Genomic DNA, 18,144 nt, shown 5'->3' on the forward strand with positions numbered 1-18,144 from the left:
AATAAAATGAAAGTGTTCAAAGAAAATGGGGAAAAAAACACACAATTTAAAAAATGTCTTCATGATTTTTTCTCCTGGGTTTCTCGCAGCGGTGTCCAGGAGATTAATCTTTGTTTTCTGGAGAATCCAGGACAATCCTGGAGGGTTGGCGACCTTATTGTAGTTGAAACCGCACTCACATTTCCTGGTGTTCACTTTTTATTGACACGTAGTGCTATATTTGCCCCTTCCTGAACTTCTGCCAGCCCTTTTGACACCGCTGCTACCCTGACCCATTTTCCTGGGTAGGAGGTCATTATTCACACATGGCTGGCTCCCGGAATGTTTCCCACTACCAAGAGGGAACCCACCAGTACCATGGAGGAACATTGAAGAGGTGGCATGTGATCTTGAAGGGGCAGAAGAGCCTGAAGATAGCGAGAGCTGCAGCTTTATAGACCTGTACAGAGACTGAGGCCTATGAAGTTAAGTGAATGAAGACCAGGTTGGAGGGAAAGGAATCTTGGCTTTTATTGCAAGGGGGATGGAGTATAAAAGCAGGGAAGTCTTGCTTCAGTTATACAGGGTACTGGTGAGGCCACACCTGGAATACTGCATACAGTTTTGGTTTCCATATTTAAGAAAAGATATACTTGCTCTCGAGGCAGTTCAGAGAAGGTTCACTCGGTTGATTCCGGAGATGAGGGGGTTGACTTATGAGGAAAGGTTGAGTAGGTTGGGCCTCTACTCATTGGAGTTCAGAAGAATGAGAGGTGATCTTATCGAAACATATAAGATTGTGAGGGGGCTTGATCGGGTGGATGTGGGGAGGATGTTTCCACTGATGGGTGAGACTAGAACTAGGGGGCATAATCTTAGAATAAGGGGCTGCCGTTTCAAAATTGAGATGAGGAGAAACTTCTTCACTCAGAGGGTAGTAAATCTATGGAATTTGCTACCTCAGAGAGCTGTGGAAGCTGCGACATTAAATACATTTAAAACGGAGATAGACAGTTTCCTAGCTGATAAGGGAATTAGGGGTTACGGGGAGCGGGCAGGGAAGTGGATGTGAGTCTAGGTTTGGATCAGCCATGATCCTATTGAATGGCGGAGCAGGCCCGAGGGGCCATATGGCCTACTCCTGCTGCTATTTCTTATGTTCTTATGTTCTAGGCCTTTACTAGGCCCTCTAGCTCCATTTGTGGAGACTGGGGCTTTTACTACTTTACAACCGTGACTACACTTCACAGAGACATCATTGGCTGTAAAACGCTTTGGGACCTCCTGAAGTCGTGAAAGGTGCTATATCAATGCAAGTCTTTCTTTTACTGCCTGGGCCTACTGCCACCATCCACCAGTCATTTGAGGTGTGGCATTAATAGGGGCAGAAGGGAGGGAAATGGGGTGTGAGGCTGGGATCTGACCCCGTGCCTGTATTTGCATGCAATGGGTGGGGAAGGGGCAGCGATCGCAGCTGGGATAAGTGGAGGGAAATTTAGCTTGGGGTAGGAATGCAACAGTAGGCCTGACTGCCCATTTTTCTCTCAGTTTTGGGTGGGACAGCAGAGAAAAATCCAGCAATGAGTGTACGAAAGTCAATTCATCTGCCTCCATTTATAGAAACATTCTCTATGGTTAGAAACGCCCTACTGCATTGCATAAGGTTGCACACTCTTAGAATTATTTACTGCAGATAAAGGAATTAACCTTAATATTTCTTTTTAATATAAAATAATTTACCTCTGGTAAAAACTTAGCGTATCTCTTTAATATTAAAAAATCACCTCAGGCAGCCTGGTGGCACAGTAGAGTGATACAGTGATGGGCTGTGCCAAAGAGTAATAAGACACCGGTTCGCTCCTCAAATTTTTAAAGTCCAAACTAAAGGGCAAACAGAGTATTTGCATGCTGTCAGTCATTTTACTGCTGCGAGCACATTTTGTCAGCTAAACAAGCTCAAAATGGAGAAAGTGAACAGTTTCGATATGACTTTACACAGAGAGTGATGATTGCATGGAACAGTCATCCCAGAGTGGCAGTGGAGGCAAATAGCCCCAGCAAATTTAAGAAGGAACTGGGTAGATATTTGGCAGAGAAAACCACCGAGAGAGGTATGAGAGGCGCACTGAGATAAAGTATGGGGTAATTCTGCACTAGCAAAGTGTGCAGTCAGAGAATCAAGGCTACAATGTTAGAAACCTATCTTTAACTAGGGTTCCCAACCCTCCCAAAATGACAGAGTTTCCCAGCAGCCTGGGAGAGCAGCTATTTAAATGTCCCGCCACAGGGAGCCCCCCACCACCCTCTCCGTGACATCACCCAACCACCGCCCTCTCCGTGACATCACCCAACCACCGCCCGCTCCGTGACATCACATCACCCAACCACTGCCCGCTCCGTGACATCACCCAACCACCGCCCGCTCCGTGACATCACCCAACCACCGCCCGCTCCGTGACATCACCCAACCACCGCCCGCTTCGTGACATCACATCACCCAACCGCCGCCCGCTCCGTGACATCACATCACCCAACCACTGCCCGCTCCGTCACATCACCCAACCACCGCCCGCTCCGTCACATCACCCAACCATCGCCCGCTTCGTGACATCACATCACCCAACCGCCGCCCGCTCTGTCACATCACATCACCCAACCACCGCCCGCTCCGTGACATCACCCAACCACCGCCCGCTCCGTGACATCACATCACCCAACCACTGCCCGCTCCGTCACATCACCCAACCACCGCCCGCTCCGTCACATCACCCAACCACCGCCCGCTCCGTCACATCACCCAACCACCGCCCGCTCCGTGACATCACCCAACCACCGCCCGCTTCGTGACATCACATCACCCAACCACTGCCCGCTCCGTCACATCACCCAACCACCGCCCGCTCCGTCACATCACCCAACCATCGCCCGCTTCGTGACATCACATCACCCAACCGCCGCCCGCTCTGTCACATCACATCACCCAACCACCGCCCGCTCCGTGACATCACCCAACCACCGCCCGCTCTGTGACATCACATCACCCAACCACTGCCCGCTCCGTCACATCACCCAACCACCGCCCGCTCCGTCACATCACCCAACCACCGCCCGCTCCGTCACATCACCCAACCACCGCCCGCTCCGTGACATCACATCACCCAACCGCCGCCCGCTCCGTCACATCACATCACCCAACCACCGCCCGCTCCGTGACATCACATCACCCAACCACCGTCCGCTCCGTGAGATCACCCAACCACCGCCCGCTCCGTGACATCACATCACCCAACCACTGCCCGCTCCGTCACATCACCCAACCACCGCCCGCTCCGTCACATCACCCAACCACCGCCCTCTCCATGACATCACCCAACCACTGCCCGCTCCGTGACATCACCCAACCACCGCCCGCTCCGTGACATCACCCAACCACCGCCCGCTTCGTGACATCACCCAACCATCGCCCGCTTCGTGACATCACATCACCCAACCGCCGCCCGCTCCGTCACATCACATCACCCAACCACCGCCCGCTCCGTCACATCACCCAACCACCGCCCTCTCCGTCACATCACCCAACCACCGCCCGCTCCGTGACATCACCCAACCACCGCCCGCTCCGTGACATCACCCAGCCACCGCCTGCTTCGTGACATCACCCAACCACCGCCCGCTCCGTGACATCACATCACCCAACCGCCACCCGCTCCGTCACATCACATCACCCAACCACCGCCCGCTCCGTGACATCACATCACCCAACCACCGTCCGCTCCGTGAGATCACCCAACCACCGCCCGCTCCGTGACATCACATCACCCAACCACTGCCCGCTCCGTCACATCACCCAACCACCGCCCGCTTCATCACATCACCCAACCACCGCCCTCTCCGTGACATCACCCAACCACCGCCTGCTCCGTGACATCACCCAACCACCGCCCGCTCCGTGACATCACCCAACCACCGCCCGCTCCGTGACATCACCCAACCACCGCCCGCTTCGTGACATCACATCACCCAACCGCCGCCCGCTCCGTGACATCACATCACCCAACCACTGCCCGCTCCGTCACATCACCCAACCACCGCCCGCTCCGTGACATCACCCAACCATCGCCCGCTTCGTGACATCACATCACCCAACCGCCGCCCGCTCTGTCACATCACATCACCCAACCACCGCCCGCTCCGTGACATCACCCAACCACCGCCCGCTCCGTGACATCACATCACCCAACCACTGCCCGCTCCGTCACATCGCCCAACCACCGCCCGCTCCGTCACATCACCCAACCACCGCCCACTCCGTCACATCACCCAACCACCGCCCGCTCCGTGACATCACATCACCCAACCGCCGCCCGCTCCGTCACATCACACAACCACCGCCCGCTCCGTGACATCACATCACCCAACCACCGTCCGCTCCGTGAGATCACCCAACCACCGCCCGCTCCGTGACATCACATCACCCAACCACTGCCCGCTCCATCACATCACCCAACCACCGCCCGCTCCGTCACATCACCCAACCACCGCCCTCTCCGTGACATCACCCAACCACCGCCCGCTCCGTGACATCACCCAACCAACGCCCGCTCCGTGACATCACCCAACCACCGCCTGCTTCGTGACATCACCCAAGCACCGCCCGCTCCATGACATCACCCAACCACCGCCCGCTTCGTGACATCACCCAACCATCGCCCGCTTCGTGACATCACATCACCCAACCGCCGCCCGCTCCGTCACATCACATCACCCAACCACCGCCCGCTCCATCACATCACCCAACCACCGCCCGCTCCGTGACATCACATCATCCAACCACTGCCCGCTCCGTGGCATCACACAACCACCGCCCGCTCCGTCACATCACCCAACCACCGCCGCAGAGAGCTGCGACCGCGTGGAGGGCCGTCGGCAAGGGGCTGGAGAGTCGGGAATTGCGAGGCTCAGGAATCGGCACTTGGGGAGTCTCTGAGCTCATGAGGGTTCTGAAATTGGGGTGCGCTCATCCATTTAAATATTATAATGAAGCTGGCATGCTTCAAATTTAACCAGCATTAAAAATTTAACTGTGGCTGGCTGGGTTTTGCAGGCCTCGGGGAACCCGCCAGTTAAAGTAAGGCGAGGACTGCTGGAACCAGGAGGTCAGTACCTTTACACTGACCTCCTGGATCCAGTATCCCTGCCTAACCCAGCCACTGTGATCAGAGACCCCCCAAGAGGCCTCCAATCCCCCCCCCCCCGCCCCCCACCCCCAGTCCTCCAAGCCCCCTATGATTGCCTTCCTGGACTCCTCTCTTCCCCCCCCACACCCCCCACGATGATCCCCAGGCCGGCCCTGTTCCTCTCTCTCCCCCCCACCAACCGATGATCCTCAGGCCGGCCCCAATGTTCTCTCTCTCTCTCCCCCCTCCCAATTCTCTGGCCCCGATGTTCTCTCCCTCCTCTCCGATTCTCCGGAGTCAGAGACTAGGGTCCTGAATTTAAATAAAGGAAACTATGATGGTCTGAGGCGCGAGTTGGGTAGGATTGATTTGGGGAATGTCACTCAAAGGGTTGACGGTGGATAGGCAATGGCAAACATTCAAAGATTGCATGGATGAACTACAGAATTTGTTCATCCCAGTTTGGCATAAAAATAAAACAATAAAGGTGACTCAACCGTGGCTAACAAAGGGAATTAGGGATAGCATAAGATCCAAGGAGAGGACATATAAATTGGCCAGAAAAAGCAGTAAACCTGAGGATTGGGAGCAGTTTAGGATTCAACAAAGGAGGAAAAAGGGATTAATTAAGAAAGGGAAAATAGAATATGAGAATAAGCTTGCCGGGAACATAAAAACTGACTGTAAAAGCTTTTATAGATGTGTGAAGAGAAAAAGATTGGTGAAGTCAAGTGTAGGTCCCTTGCAGTCAGAATCAGGGGAATTTATAATGGGGAACAAAGAAATGGCAGACCAATTAAATATATATTTTGGTTCTATGTTCACAAAGGAGGACACAAATAACCTCCCAGAGATGTCGGGGAACAAAGGGTCTGATGAAAGGGAGGAACTAAAAGAAATCAGTATTTGTAGGGAAATGGTGTTGGGGAAATTGATGGGATTGAAGGCCGATAAATCCCCAGGGCCTGATAATCTACATCGTAGGGTACTTAAGGAAGTGGCCCTAGAAATAGTAGATGCATTGCTGATCATCTTCCAACATTCGATAGAATCTGGAACAGTTCCCATGGATTGGAGGGTAGCTAATGTTACCCCACTATTCAAAAAAGGTGGTAGAGAGAAAACGGGAATTACAGACCGGTAAGCCTGACATCGGTCGTGGGGAAAATGCTAGAGTCCATTATAAAAGATGTAATAGCAGAGCACTTGGAAAACAGTGAAAGGATCGGACAAAGTCAACATGGATTTACAAAAGGTAAATCGTGCTTGACTAATCTACTGGAATTTTTTGAGGATGTAACTAGTAAAATAGATAAGGGAGAACCAGTGGATGTGGTGTATTTGGACTTTCAGAAGGCTTTCGATAAGGTCCCACATAAGAGATTAGCGTGTAAAGTTAAGGCACATGGGATTGGGGGCAAGGTATTGACTTGGATAGAGAACTGGTTGGCAGACAGAAAGCAAAGAGTTGGAATAAACGGGTCTTTTTCCAAATGGCAGGCGGTGACTAGTGGGGTACCGCAGGGATCGGTCCTTGGACCCCAGCTATTCACAATATATATTAATGATCTAGACAAGGGAACTAGATGTAATATCTCCAAATTTTCAGATGACACAAAGCTGGGTGGGTGTGTGTGCTGTGAGGAGGATGAACGAGAAACTACAGGATGATTTGGATAGGTTGGGTGATTGGGCAGAGGCATGGCAGATGCAATATAACGTGGATAAATGTGAGGTTATCCACTTTGGTGGCAAAAACAGGAAGGCAGATTATTATCTGAATGGCAATAGATTGGGAGAAGGGGAAGTGCAATGAGACCTGGGTGTCCTTGTGCACCAGTCGCTGAAGGTAAGCATGCAGGTGCAGCAGGCGGTTAAGAAGGCAAATGGTATGTTGGCCTTCGTAGCGAGAGGGTTTGAGAACAGGAACAAGGATGTCTTGCTGCAGTTGTACAAGGCCTTGGTGAGACCACATCTTGAGTATTGTGTGCAGTTTTGGTCGCCTTATCTGAGGAAGGATGTTCTTGCCATGGAAGGAGTTCAGCGAAGATTCACCAGGCTGATATCTGGGATGGCAGGAATGACGTATGAGGAGAGATTGGGACGTTTGGGCTTGTACTCGCTGGAGTTTAGAAGAATGAGAGGGGATCTCATTGAAACTTATAAAATTCTGACAGGACTGGACAGACTAGATGCAGGAAGGATGTTCCCGATGGTCGGGGAGTCCAGAACCAGGGGTCACAGTCTAAGGATAAGGGGTAGGCCATTTAGGACAGAAATGAGGAGGAATTTCTTCACCCAGAGTGGTGAACCTGTGGAATTCTCTACCACAGAAGGCAGTAGAGACCAATACATTAAATATATTCAAGAATGAGTTGGATATATTTCTTAAGGTTAAAGGGATCAAGGGATATGGGGAGAAGGCAGGGACAGGGTACTGAACTTGGATGATCAGTCATGATCGCATTGAATGGCGGAGCAGGCTCGAGGGGCCGAATGGCCTACTCCTGCTCCTATCTTCTATGTTTCTATGAGTGTGGCCCTGATGCTTCCCTGCCTCCACCAATCGTCCTCCGGCTACACCACCCCCTGCCCCCCTCCCGATCCCTCCCCCCCACCCTCTCCTCAGCCCAGTGCCGCAGGCCTACCCGCCCGCAGCCAGCTAGGCTCTCCATCTGGCTGGCTGCGAGTTGCAAACACAGGTTTGAAATGCAAATCAGGTCCTGCTGTTGAATTCCCAGCCGCTTCCTGGCCCCCTCTTTCCCAACCCGCCTCCCGATTAAAAATCCAGCCATAGTGTCAACTGCATCACTAATACTAATAATCTGGGTTTTTTCCTGAGCGGGTGTCCCAGTTCGGTCGCGTATCGCCGCTATCACATCCAAAATCTACCCCCTTATGTTCCCTCTTAAACTTCTTTAATCAGGACCAAGATAATGGTTCACAAGTTTAATCAGCTGATTCCAGGAAAATGTTTTGATAAATTTTGCTTCTGGGAACTCATTTGTGGACAGGATGTTTATGTAGAATAGGATCGGGGGAAACCGTGTGATTCTCACACAACCTCGGAAAGCATAACATTAGTGATTAAAAAATAGATTCTCTCAGTGGTGCCTTCAGCTACAGGATAGGTCTATGGGAAAGGTATGTGGAGGGTAAAGAAATGATGAGTAAAATAACAATTGTCCAAGCAGTGACAGCAGAAGTCCATGGCTTCTTTCCTGCTCACTTTCATGAACCTATGTTTCACAACAAGAGAGATATTACAGCGTGACCACTGATTTCCTTTATTTGCTTGACTTTGGCTGTGATGTTGAACTATGTCAGCTCCTTTCAAGAACAAAAAATGCTCAAGGCCATAATCACTAGGTCGATGATTTTAAAAATGTCTAGGCAAAATCTACAAATCTTCACAGTACTTTTTTCATCTGGATGACTTCAATGCCTAGACGCCCAGTTTTGACACTCAACCTCGGACTGCAGAATAAGATCCGAAGGGACTGTCATTTTTGAAGAGCCAAATCTGGTTGGAGTGGGGCATCCTGTGGCCTGTGCTGTTAATTAAGACTTTTTCCTGCACCCTTCAGCTCGAATATAATTTGCGCCATAACTTGCTGGATGTACGAGCTGATAACAACACAGAATCTGGGACCTTAGTGAGTATCTCCTTAACCAATCAAATTTAGGTCAAAAGAATGCAGCAGCATTTCCATCTGCACCACAGGCTTAACAGACCCGGGGTGGGGAGGACCAATCTAGATTTTTCCAATATGCTGTGTCTGAGAAGGCTGCATTTTCCCCTGGAGACCATAACATGAGAAGCAAGGACATCTGTGCCCAATCCTTGCAGCTCACTAGTGCTGGGCATGGGCTCAGCTGAGCTAATGGTCTGTGTTAGAACAAGTCAAATAGTCCCAATTCATTCCCGAAAGCCCTGAGCTAGGGTGCTCCAGACCATCTGTGGAAGCAGACATTGCTGCCACTGTGGAAGTGAAAATTGCCCTTAAAGCCTCTTCCTGATGTCTTGAAGCTTCACTGATCTGCTGGGCTGCCTTAGTCACCAGGGGGTCCCTCACATCTTGTCGTACCTCCTGTATTGTACTGTAGATACGGTTTGTGGATACTTCCAATTTTTCCACCATCTGCACCACATGAAAGGAAACTGTCTCCACTGCCTGCACATGAGATCTATGTTCCCAATTCACAGATCTTTTAAAGACTGGACCCCTAAGATCTTGGTCCTTGGGCTTCTTAGCCAAGGGCAGTTATTTCTGCCCCCTCTGGGAGAGAGACAGCTGTTTCTTCATCATTCCTTCCAAGCTCTTCTTGCACAGTGATGCTCTGTGGTTCCCAAGTGGTATCCCCTCTGTTTCAGCTAGTGCTCGCTCCCGAGTGGATGTATCTGGGCTGGTGGTTCAGTAAGTAAGGTGCTATGATGGGATGTATAAATCAGCTAAAGGAAGGCTCCCTCTGGAGATGCAGGCTGCTCATCAGATGTTTCTTTCTGTAAGCGTTCAGCACCTGTGAGGACATAAAGGAAGGTGCCCTAACTTGTCAATCATAAGATGTGCCTGAGCAATGGCAGAAGACCTGTCAAGTCATCAGAATGTCAGAAAGGGCACTGAAAATGAGATGCACATTGTGCACTTTGTGTTATACCCGCTTTACAGTGATACTGTCAGATTGCAGAGAATAATGCTGCAATGCTGGCCCCAGTAACTGAGCAGGATGACTCCTCTAGGCAGTATTATAAAGTCAACTGTCTGTGTTACTTGGAGCTGAGTTGTGTGATGGTCAATTGAGTGAGATTGAGTTGACAACTTCAAGTGCCGCTGTGCCTAACATGGCACATTCCTCTAAAGCAAACCCTGAAGAAATTCTGTTATCAGAATCTGATTAAAAAATATATAGTAAAGCTGCAAAAGACTTATTGTGCAAATATTATTTTGTAGTGATGTAAACTATTTTAACTTGGCTTTTAATATACAAAAGTGTGAATATATTTCATTTATTTTTATTTGAACATTTGTATAAGAATCTAATGATCCGTTTGCAATCCATTTTCTTCAAAGTAGGTAGCCATTTATTCTTTCAAAATTAAATCCTATGACTAGCAATTCCCACCATTCTCACTGTTTGACACTTCTGGTGCTCTAACTTTCTAGATTTTGAGTTTTAAAATGCATTTATGTAGAAACTGTCTTGGTTGGTGACAGTCAGTTAGTAAAAATGTTCTATATTCACAAATTATGAAATATTGCATTCTCTTTCAATATGATCCATTCAACATAATTAAATGAATATTTTGTTTCAAAAATTGCTTAATAAAATTACAAACTATGTAAAAGTATCCTTGTAAGTCAGTGAAAGTTATTAAACCTTATTTCCAATATAACTGAAACAGCACAAAAGAGAGTTCCACACCCTAATACTTTGTCCTAAATGATGGTTCAGTCACCTGTCACTGTTCCATTAAAGTTATGTTTAATACATTGCAGAGCAACAGTAATTACTGGAAGTAGCATATCGTAATCAGCAGTATAAGTGTTGTAACGTAATCCCATACAGAGTGATCTAGGAAGAAGGTTTTTTTTAAACTAAATCTGGCAGTAAATAATCTGGGAAAGGATTCTTGGCTATCTGTTATTTGTGGTAATATAGTTAGAGGAGACCTTATTCATGGAGACACTGGTCGAGTGAATCCTTGATTGGTTAACTGCTCCCTTCCCTCTCTGCCATACTAATGCAACTCTCATTGCTCATCCTTTTCCCTTTCTCCCTGTTGTCACATCACTATATCCCTGCTTGGTTTGCTACTGTCACCGGGAGGTTGATTTAACAACAAGTTCGGTGTCCTGTGAGACGACATTAGTTGTGATCTAAGAGCTAAGATCACGTAACAGGATGGGCTGCGAGAAGGCTGTCATCATCACCTACGCCGCGAATATGTAGTCTCTAGAGAATACAACCGCTACACCTGCCGATCCAGGCCGACTTGAACAACCTACCACCAACCCGTCTCAAATCTAGGTGGCCATTTTGGACCATCGCCAAAGCCCTTCAGCGATCTCCCCTTAGCCTTGATGACCGATGGCGAAATGCTTGGAAGAACTGCGACATACAGAATGGATTCCTTAGAGAGGACTCCACAGTACAACCTGAAGGATCAAACCTTCCTCGCAAACAGTGGACAACCATCAACCGCCTCAGAACTGGTCATGGTAGATGCTGCCACCTTCTCCGTGGATGGAAGATTAAAACATCCCCATCATGTGACACTGGAGCTCCTAATCAGAACCTGGAGCACATCATTGAGCACTGCCCTCAGAGGAAATTCGCAGGCAGTCTACAAGATATCCACGCTGTTACACCGGAAGTTTTGGCCTGGATGTCTGACTTGGATATTGACATTTGATTTGCTTTGCTACTACCATATGACAGAAGAAGACTTATATCCCTCTCTATTTCTATTCTCCCACGCAATTCCTGTAAAGTAACATACATTAAAATATGACTTTCACTGATTATTCACACACCACCATAACATTTTTACCTGCTTTTAACCGTCAAAGCCACTTAGTATTCCATTGAATATTCCTTTATCTTCAAAATGAAAGTATTCTTCTCAGCAACATGCATTGAATCTGTTTGTTTCCACAGTATAAATTGTTCTCCAGGACTAAGTGCACATTGCTATTTTTTTCATTTTTTTAATTCCATACTTTGTAAACATTCAGAAAAAACCTCCATGTTATATAAACTTTGACAGAAGACCCATTTTCTCTTATGATGATTGAATTTGTGATATTATTTGCTTGTACCTCCAAACGAGTAAATTTCTTTTACTTTTTAATTGGTTTAAGAACAAAAGAAGTCCAGTAAAGAGTGCATGCTGCACTTTAGCAGTATTGCATATATATAATCCAACCTATAGCTCTTCGTTATTCCCTTCCTTCCCTTTCACCTCAAATTAGATAATGTTCAAGACCTTACAATTATCGCAGTCTGCAACCAGGAACACAACAGTACTTAAATTCTAGTTTTGTACACTTTAAAAGATTATCTGTAGTATGTTTAAGTAGCTGGGTAATTAGTGTTTTTCTAATATGTCACCCTCACGAGAATCACGCTGGCTCCTTGCCGTTCATCACAAGAGTTTACTAGAAGCTAGCATTGCTGCTAAATTTTAAATGCAGCCATTTTAAACATTAACTTCTGTTTGACACTGCTCTGGCTATTTAAACTTGCTCCAGCAAAATATTATAATGAATGCTCATTAATACCAAGAGCCACAAAACAGCAACATCTACTTTATTATTTTTGATGTCAAAACCAGAATAGCTTTAATGTGTCCATGCTATTACTGTACATGCATATTTTGTATGTGCAAAAGGTTAGAACTTCTCAAACTAATTGTATAAATTTTATGCCAAGAGACACATGGTCATGCACATTCATTTATTACATAATTTTACTAAAACCACAAACATCAGTCACAGCTATTTTTTTTAAAGAGAATACCACAGCAGTAATACTAATGACCCTGTGTAAAATTTGTATTATAAAAGAATTGCCTGCACATCTTTTAAAACACCATTTCAAAAACTAATAAGTCATTAGCTTGGAAGTTGTTGTGAGTAATGTTCTCGTACGAACGCTTGATACCAAATTCCTCTCCTCCGTATTTTAAGAGGCGTTAACCCATTTATTTCAATCTAAGTCAACATCGACATTTAAATCGTTGAGGCAGGAATTTAATGCAAATTCCTCAAGTGACAACCCTGTTTACTATAATTTCAGGCTGTTGCCTGCGTATAGCACTTAACTTCAACTATAATATTGTGCCAGGTGGTGGCTTAAGTCAGATTCTAGAACAACTTAACTTTCCTTAAATAACAAAAATAAAGTAAATTTTATTTTAAAAAAACACTCTAAACAAATGTTTTTTTCTGATAAAATCCAGTAATTTTTATTAGTCTGGTTCAACTCACTGCTATGTGCATCATATAAGGCAGTGGTGAATAGACAGTTACAACATGCATCTAGCTGAAGAAAAGATGACAACGCAAAGCAATTAAGATTACAAAACAAGAGAACTAATACCTAGTTGTCTCCAAAGGCCAACTCCACTCTTTGAAAAAAGAAACATTCTGTGATCCAATAACGTGACCAGAAATTCAAACTTGCAGTTACGTTTCCAAATTACTGATACTGTCTGCTCTGATACAGGCTTTGTAATTATATCAGGAAACAATGTATTGTTATTACAGCTTTTATTAAAGATCTATGGTGATTGAAAGCTGGTATTATTAGATAGGAAACAAGACTTCACTACATAATGAGATTGCAATGATTTGTCTAATTTTAGCCTACAGCCTTTGTGAGGACTCTGTTGAAGCTGTAGTACAGGAGCTCTCCATTGCCATCACACAACACAGTCTCGTTTATTTGCTTTCTCGCTTGATAATATTGATTGGGGCAAATGAAAATAACAAATTAAATGCTGAGCACTGCTAAACGTCTTTTCCTCAATTGAAGAAGGATTTTTTCACAGACCATATTCACTTGAATAGGCAGCTGATATAATAGGAAATTTATAATAGGAATTTTAACTCCCTCCTCCTCTGTTCCTGGCTGGAAGTAACTGTTTGCCAATGCTTATTTTTGATTCATAGTATAAGAACGTTGGAGTTGGAAGTTATCATTCCTGCCTTTCCTGTTTTGATGCCTATGTTTAATTTGAACCAATCTTGTGAAATGTAATATTGAAATTTGCATATATAGAAGTGTGATATGTGAAGTCTGACACCCAAATTGTGACACTTACATGTGATGCCTGAAGCGTGACAGATGAAGTTTGAGGGACAAAAAGCCATGCTGGATACAAGACTGTTGTGTTATATATATATATATATATATGTATTAGTGAAATCATTATGGCAGTAATTTAGTGGAAGAACAATCCCCATTTTTTCCAATTGCCAGTTATCTGTTGTAACATTTTTATACAGCCAAGAAAGTTGTATGATCTGGCTGCATAACTTTACATTACTGCTAGATGACTTGAGGATGAGCTGCATAATGCTTTCTTTTCTCCCATTGCCCTGTCCTAAAAGGGAACAATTCATACCTACATTATGTTGCATTTACCAGTTGATATGGGAAGTAATGAGCTTCATCCAACTGAGGCAAATGAGCTTGAGTGACAAATTATTCTAAGACAAGGTTTTAATTTCAACAGTTTAGCCCTTAACCTAATACCGGTCTGCCTTTAGTGTACTTTGCAATAAACATGAGCAAACTGACTTCATTTTATTTAGAAATGTACAATATGACACAAACCTATCAGGCTGAATGCTGGAACCAGACCTTCCAAATCTCTTCCCTCACCTCCTAAAGGCACTGATTTTGAAGGTGGGTAAATGGAGTTGAGGTACAGACCAGCCATGATCTAAATAAATGGTGGGACAGGCTCAAGGGGCTGAATGGCCTACTCCTGTACCTACATTCCAAAGTCCTCAACGTCATCTATAAATACCTCCAAGGCCTTGCCCCTCACCGCTTCTGAAACCTCCTTCAGCCTATAGATATGTGCCTTCAGCTCTTCTGATTCTTGGCTCCTTTGCATGCCCCTATCTTCACTCCACTTTTGGCTGCAAAGCCTTGAGCCATTCCAGCCCCTCATTCTAGAACATTGTACCTAAACTCCTGAACCTCGCTACCTTTCTATCAAAGAGTTCCTGAAACCCTACCTCTTTGATTATGCCATGAGCTCAACCCTTATTCTTCTCTCACCACCGCTCGGTATTTGGTTATTTTCATCTCTGTGGAGTTCTTTGGATGTGTACTACATTAACAGTGCTATTAAGTAAGTTGATGTTGTACATATCCTGTACAAGAAAATGATCACAGAAAATTGGAGGATGGGGATTTTTTTTTTAACTGAGCAGTTCTCATACACCTCCCTAGAAGGACAAGGGCAGCAGGTGCATGGGAGCACCACCACCTACAAGTACCCCTCCACATCACACACCATACTGACTTGGACATATATCGCCGTTCCTTCACCGTCACTGGGTCAAAATCCTGGAACCCCCAGTTAGGAGCACTGTCAGAGCACCTTCACTACACGGACTGCAGCAATTCAAGAAGGTGGCTCACCACCATCTTCTCAAGGGCAATTAGGGATGGGTAATAAATGCTGGTCTTGCCAGCGATGCCCATATCCTGTGAATGAATACATTTTTTCTTAAATATCAACTCAAGAACCACCCCAACAGAGGCTTGGGAGCAGGCTGTCAACAGGACTATGTAGAATGAGAAAACCTTCTGTGGTCTAACTGACTGATCTGACTTCAAGTAGATGCAAGATGTGTAGGAATCCAAAGAAGGGTGACAACTGTAAACTGTATTTCAGCCTAGCAAAATATTATCCCATCATAAAAGTCAACATTACTCTGCGAATAATAATCAGGCTTACTTACCAAACAGCTGTTTCATAATCCAATAATGGTCTGCAAATTCCAATGAGACAAACCATTCCTTATTTCCCATTTATTTTATCCAATTTTATATAAGGCACTTCATGCATTTTTTTCTTCTAGGTTACAGAATTTCAACCAAAAGAAACATTAAATTTATATAATATTCTGCCCTGTGATTTATCTTCCGTTTTTTTCCCTTTTTGACATATGCAAAAATAACTAATTTGTTCTGTTGTTTTGTGACATTCCATCAGATCTTTTTATTACTCATTTTTCTTCAATCTTCAGTTTGAAGTTATCTTTTGTTACATGCTTTCCTTTTGGAATTAGGAAAATATCCTGACAAAGAAAGCAACTTGTCAACCAATAACATTGTAGGATATAAGGGTGGAAAATAATTCTGGGGTTTGGTTCAATATACCACACAGGCTTGATGGGCTGAATAACTTTTTTCTCATTCCAAGGGTTCTCCTGTTTTTATTTCTTCGCTATTCAGGTTTTATCCAGCTTTGCTTTTATAAGTCTGTTTAACAGCTAGCTCCTGTGTTTTTTGACTTGCAGAGTTCCTGATCTCAGCACGTGAGTGCAAAAGACAAGGCTGAAGCGTTTGCAACCATCTTCAGCCAGAAGTGCCGAGTGGATGATCCATATCGGCCTCCTCCTGAGGTCTCCACCATCACAAAAGCCAGTCGTCAGCCAATTCGATTCACCCCACGTGATATCAAGAAACGGCTCAGTGCACTGGATACAGCAAAGGCTATGGGCCCTGACAACATCCCGGCTATCGTGCTGAAGACTTAGAACATAAGAACATAAGAAATAGGAGCAGGAGTAGGCCAATCGGCCCCTCGAGCCTGCTCCGCCATTCAATAAGATCATGGCTGATCTGATCCTAACCGCCAATCCACTATCACAGGACTATCTCCTGAATCTAACAGAATTAGACACACGAAACAGGAGCAGGATCAGGCTACACGGCCCCTGGGCCCGCTCCGCTACCCACAGGGCCATGACCGATCCGAACCTAGACTCATGTCCAAATTCCTGCCCACTCCCCGTAACCCTCCATAACGGCGAGAATGCTGGCAGCAGTGGTTCGCCATGTGCTGGCCATCCCTTCACCGTTAAATCATAGACCCAGGAGAGTGTCGGGTCATTTCGTGTTTCCTTTTCTATGTTTGCATTCGTCACAGGGAGACATTCGACTATAGTCGAGTAGAATAACTCCACTGGATCCACTGCCAGTTCTTCTTCCACCGTCGGCAACGGTAGGCGCGACAATCCATCAGCATTCCCATGCTGTTTAGTTCCTTTGTACACAATGTCATATTGGTGTGCCCCTAGGAAAAGGGACCACCTCTGTAGCCGTTGTGCCGTCATTATCGGTACGCCCTTCTGAGGGTTGAAAATGGAGACGAGAGGATGATGATCAGTTAGTAGAGTAAATTTCTGACCGTGCAGGTAGTGATTGAACTTCTTCACCCCCCACACCAGGCTGAGGGCCTCTCTGTCAATCTGGGCGTAGTTACGCTCGGCTGAAGTTAACGAGCGTGACGCAAAAGCTATCGGCCTCTCTGAACCATCAAGGAATTTATGTGACAGTACCGCCCCAATGCCGTAGGGAGACGCATCACACGCCAGTCTTATCGGTAGTGATGGGTTGTAGTGAGCCAATACTTCTCTTGAAGTGATTAGGTCCTTACTCTTCTGAAAGGCCCGCTTACATTCATCGCTCCATTTCCATGCTACTCCCGTTCGTAGTAGGGCGTTCAGTGGATGCAGAATTGTGGACAAATTCGGCAAAAACTTATGGTAGTAATTCACCAATCCGAGGAATGACCTCAGTTGCGACACATTTTCAGGTGCTGGAGCCTTAACTACCGCTTCAATTTTGTCAGGGGACTTATGCAACCCCTCTTCATCAATCACGTGGCCACAATACGATATCTGTTTCTTAAAAAACTCGCACTTGGGGCGATTGGCTCGTAGCCCATGTTCACGTAGTCTAGTGAGCACCTGCTCTAGGTTGGCAAGGTGTTCACTGTCATCTTCACCTGTCACTAGGATGTCATCCAAGTAACACTGAGTCCCCGGAATCCCTTGCAGGACTTGTTCCATCGCTCTTTGCCATATCGCCGGAGCTGATGCTACTCCGAATACCAGTCGATTATACTGGTAAAGACCTTTGTGAGTGTTTATCGTGAGATACTTCCTAGAGGATTCTTCAACCTCCATCTGCAAATATGCTTGTGCTAGGTCAATTTTTGTAAAACGCTTCCCTCCAGATAGTGAGGCGAAGATATCTTCTATCCTTGGAAGAGGATATTGTACTGTGTGAAGGACTGGGTTCACCGTCACCTTGAAGTTCCCACAGATGCGAACCTTCCTTGGCTCCTCAGACTTATTGTTTAACGTTTTCTTCATGACAGGAACGATGGGTGTCGCCCACTCGCTCCAGTCTACCTTAGATAACACGCCTGCATTCTCCAGATTCTCCAGCTCTG

At 46.1% G+C, this 18,144-nt stretch overlaps 1 protein-coding gene across 4 annotated transcripts in view; it reads right to left on the reverse strand.

Annotated features, from left to right (window-relative positions):
- znf804b (zinc finger protein 804B) overlaps window positions 1–18,144 on the reverse strand; it is a 1,078,762-nt gene that overhangs the window by 541,032 nt on the left and 519,586 nt on the right. The gene's annotated exons all lie outside the window — the stretch shown is intronic.

Source organism: Somniosus microcephalus, chromosome 5 (genome assembly GCF_052327205.1).
Source record: "Somniosus microcephalus isolate GS21.2 chromosome 5, FLI_Smic_1.0, whole genome shotgun sequence".
NCBI lineage: Eukaryota > Metazoa > Chordata > Chondrichthyes > Squaliformes > Somniosidae > Somniosus > Somniosus microcephalus.